This window comes from Apodemus sylvaticus, chromosome 2 (assembly GCF_947179515.1).
Source record: "Apodemus sylvaticus chromosome 2, mApoSyl1.1, whole genome shotgun sequence".
NCBI classification, from domain to species: domain Eukaryota; kingdom Metazoa; phylum Chordata; class Mammalia; order Rodentia; family Muridae; genus Apodemus; species Apodemus sylvaticus.
Genome location: NC_067473.1, coordinates 60099362 through 60102628, shown reverse-complemented (window position 1 = coordinate 60102628; position 3267 = coordinate 60099362). Strand labels below are relative to the sequence as shown.

At 46.5% G+C, this 3267-nt stretch overlaps 1 pseudogene; it reads right to left on the bottom strand.

The window, feature by feature from the left end:
• Positions 1 to 2879: 2879 nt before the first annotated feature.
• Positions 2880 to 3000, bottom strand: LOC127679553 (uncharacterized; annotated as a pseudogene).
• Between the last annotated feature and the right edge of the window lie 267 nt (positions 3001 to 3267).

The window sequence follows — 3267 nt, the reverse complement described above, 5'->3', positions numbered from 1 at the left end:
GATAGTTTCAAACTCCTCAAGAGTAATTAGAAAATATTTCATTTAGGAAGCCCCATAGACAGCTAGCAATACATTGGGCTTCATGGTTCTAGTTTCATTTCTAAGAGTTTGGTTGGAGTTAGGCGTCAATGAACAATGCCACAAGCCAACAAACCTGAGATAATCCTGGTGCCTGTGTCAATTTTGACTTAAACTCCAAAAAATCACCTGAAGTAGTTAAGTGTAAAGAGACATTCTCTACAAAACTTGGGTTTACCATGTGTAAATCTCTACAAACAAGGACAGTGTGAGTTGCTATCAATTTTGAAGGAGACTGGAGAGCATATCAGCACGATCAAAGCTTCCTACATGCAAAGTCATCATTTGGACTTGAATCCTGGAGTGCGGAGATACCTGAAAACATTTTCTTCCTTGAGTTTCCAATTCAGGTCCCTAGCATTGGCCCCTTCTACACGGTGTCAGATATGAGTCAAAGCCACCTCCTCTTGTGTCTCTTTTTCCTCCTTTCTCTGACTCTCTGACTCTTTTTCCTTTATAAAGAATGGATGATCTCCTTCACTGTCACATTTTTTCTGTTCTCCTAAGGTTCGTACTTAGTGTCCTTATGAATGTCCTTCCCGTAAAATGACAACTAACACACTTGCCTCTGATAGGGCAGTGGGAACACCGGCTTTTTAGAGATTAACATTTTCACCTTACTACATAATCATCAGAGTCAGCCTCGAGGGCTGACTGTCCACCCAGAGACAAGGGCAGCACTTAGTGAGCAAGTCTGCTCATCTTTCCCCGACTCCTCTCTGTCCAATTACTCCCAGTTAAGTGATTTTACTCCTTATTCCAAGAGACATCATCACCACTTCTGCCCATTTCTCATCTTGTTCACAGACCAACTGTTGGACTGCAGAGGTAGATGTGTTAACCATTAAAGGCAAAAGCTCACAGTGTTGACACTCCTCCACACAGTAGATGATGAACCCCTTTCCTCGTGTTATCTATCTAGCCCCAAATGACTGCCAACGTCTTCCATTCTTTGTGTAAACTCTGTGTTGATTGTGAATTTCACATCATGCACCCCAATCCCACTCATCTTCCCCTTGAACATACCCTCCACCCTTGAAACCTAGCCCCCAACAGAGGAAAAAACCTTGTTGTGGAAGCTGTAGTGTATCACAGTGTATCCCACAGTATGCCCTTTTTTCCACATTTCATTGTTGCAAATGATCATTGCAATCAGTTGTTGGTCTGCTCCAATGCCTCTGGATTCTTCTATACTATCAATACTGGAACCTCACTAGACTGGGACATCTCACAGATATCTTGTTGTGGCCCTACATCATGGAGATCTTGTAGTTTTGGATCTGCAGGACCAGGCCCTTTATGCACTCCAGCACTTCATTCATGGGGTAAATATTAGGGTGGAACAGTTCAAAGCCCTGGATCTGGCTCTAAGAAATATCTGAGCTAGTTAGCCCACCAACCCTCATGCTCTCATATGCTCATGGCAGGCTCACCCACAAATCCTGCTACCAGAGCCAACTCTACCCAGCTGTATCTATGTAAGTGAGGGGTATGGTCTACTCATCCAAGTGTTGCAGCTGGTAATGGCCATGGCTAGTTCTTCTATGCTCATATCCCTGTGCTCATGTTCTCCCATAAATGGCAAGGGACAAAAGAGTGGAGGAGGATCTTTCCCTTATCCTCACCATAGTCCAGCAGACAAGAGGCAGGGCCACTTCTCCTAAACCCACATCTAGGACCAGCTCAACTCCCACATCCATGGCCAGTTCTACTGTGCTTCCCAGGTGAGTTACAGGGCCTGCTCTCCCAAGTCCTGCATCAGGTAAAGAACAAGGATGGCTCTCCTGCTCTCAGGACCCCATCCCACCACTGGTGGCAAGAGCAAAAGGGAAGGGAGGGAATCTCTTTCTCACCAAAGCCAAGGTACAGAAGACTAGATGCAGGACTCGTTCTCCAGTTCTCACAACCTCAGGGCCAGGTCACTGGTACCCCAGCCTCCAGGGTCAGCTCTTCTGTACTATCCAGATGAGAAGTAGGGCCTGCTCTCTGAGTACTGCAGCAGGTGAGGGTCAGGGCCAGCTCTCCTGCTCTTATGGATCCTGCCAGCCATAGGTGACCAGGGAGGAGGAGGAAGAGTATCTCCCCATCGTTCACACTACTGCACGGGAGATGAGTAGTAGAGTCAGCTCTCCCATGCTCATGTCCTCCAGGAGAGATCACCCACTACTCTCATAACGTCCAGGGTCTACTCTCCCAATTACTGCAGCTGGCTATGGGCAGGTTCTGTTCTCCTGATTTTATGCCCCAGGGACAGCTCTCCCATTACACCCAGGGAAGGGGTGGAGCCAGTTCTGCACAGCCCACAGACATTGACATGTCTCCATGTGGTAGCCCAGTATCTGCCTGGCTGGTATCATTGGTGATAAAAGACCCCTGCTGCTTCAGAGCCCTGGACCCAGACATAGCCCCTGGTGACAGCACAAGCCAAGACCCCCACCTTGGTCCTAGGTGGCATCACCAGCTGCTCACATTAGGCCATTCCTCATTACCCTCGAGTGTGTAGTTCTGACTGTCTTCATTGTGCCTGTATCCTTCTGTTTCTCTTTCTCTTCTGACTCCCTACCACTTACTCATTCCTTTTAGTGGTACCCAGGGTCTCTGAGTATTTGGGGTCATCTTGTGAGTGGTCTTAGGAGTGCTGTGCCTATGTACATCATAGCACTGAGTGGGGGTCGTCTTAGTCATGGTCTGCCCTGCCAGGCCTGTGCGGTGCCAGACTCATGGTCATCTCAAGCTAGCTTCCTATGCATGCACACATGACACCAGTCTGGTGATTATCTTAGACTCACTTTTTTAAAGGAATGGTTAGGCTACTAATCATTCAGATGTTCATAGATCAGAACACTGAGAGTAGACATAGCCTCTCTCCTCTCTGCCACCTACTGATGCACATGTAACATACCTGATGCCTCTAGGAACAGGTCTCTGCCTTTCTTTTTAAACATAGTAAAGGTCTTAATCTAGTGATCTCAGTGTTTCCAGGATTCTTAAAATACATTTATCTCATTATGTATTTAGAATCTCATTTATAGGCCAAGTACCCAGTGGCCTATTATTATTCTAATCTAAAGCTATTTCGTGAAGATAGTCTATTGTCCTGTTTATGTGCTGCCGTTTGCACACAGAGTAGTGGTTACCCCTATGTTGAAAACACTCTCACTAAGACTATTTTTCCTGTTGAGAAGATGC